The following is a 1151-nucleotide window of genomic DNA, read 5'->3' on the forward strand; positions in this document are numbered from 1 at the left end:
AGAAAAGAAATGAGACACAGAGACAAAGTATAGAGAAAGAAAAAGTGGGCCCAGGGGACTGGCGCTCAGCATACAGAGGACCGGTGCCGGCACCAGTCTCTGAGTTCCCTCAGTATTTACTGATCATTATCTTTACCATCTTAGAAAAAGGGAAGTGGCAGGATAATACGATCATCATAGGGAGAAGGTCAGCAGTAAAACATATGAATAAAGATCTCTGTGACATGAATAAGTTTAAGGAAAAGTGTTGTGCCTTGATATGCACATGCAAACATCTCGATAAACCTTTTCAGTGCATAAAGAGTGGCATTGCCGCTAGCATGTCCCACCTTCAGTCCTAAGGCGGTTTTCTCCTTTCTCAGTAAACAGAACTTACAATCGGGTTTTACACCGAGATGTTCCATTGCCCAGGGACGGGCAGGAGACAGATGCTTTTCTCTATCTCAACTGCCAAGAGGCCTTCTTTCTGCTTATACTAGTCCTGCTCAGCACAGACCCTTCACGGGTGTCAGGCTGGGGAACGATCAGGTCTTTCCCTTCCCACAAGGCCATATTTCAGACTATCACGTGGGGAGAAACCTTGGACAATACCTAGCTTTCCTAGGCAGAGGTCCCTGCGAACTTTGGCAGTGTACGTGTCCCTGGGTACTTGAGATTAAGAGAATGGTGATGACTTTTAACAAGCATACTGCCTTCAGGCACTTGTTTAACAAAGCACACCCTGCACAGCCCAAAATCCGTTAAACCTTGAGTCACCACAGCACATGTCTCTTGCAAGGACAAGGTTGGGGGTAGGGTTACAGATTAACAGCATCTCAAATACAGAACAAAATGGAGTCTTTTATGTCTACTTCTTTCTATATAGACACAGTAACAGTCTGATCTCTCTTTCTTTGCCCCACAATGGTTCATTTAATTACCATTTCTTTTTCTTTTTTTCTTTATTATTATTATTATTATTTTGAGACAGGGTCTGGCTCTCTTGCCCAAGCTGGAGTGTAGTGGCACAATCTCGGCTCACTGCAACCTCTCCCTCCCAGGCTCAAGCCATCCTCCCATACTCCCACCTCAGTCTCCTAAGTAGCTGGGACTATAGATGCGTACCACCACACCCAGCTAATTTTTTTTTTTTTTTTTTTTTTTTTTTGGTG

Source organism: Theropithecus gelada, chromosome 20 (assembly GCF_003255815.1).
Source record: "Theropithecus gelada isolate Dixy chromosome 20, Tgel_1.0, whole genome shotgun sequence".
Lineage (NCBI taxonomy): Eukaryota > Metazoa > Chordata > Mammalia > Primates > Cercopithecidae > Theropithecus > Theropithecus gelada.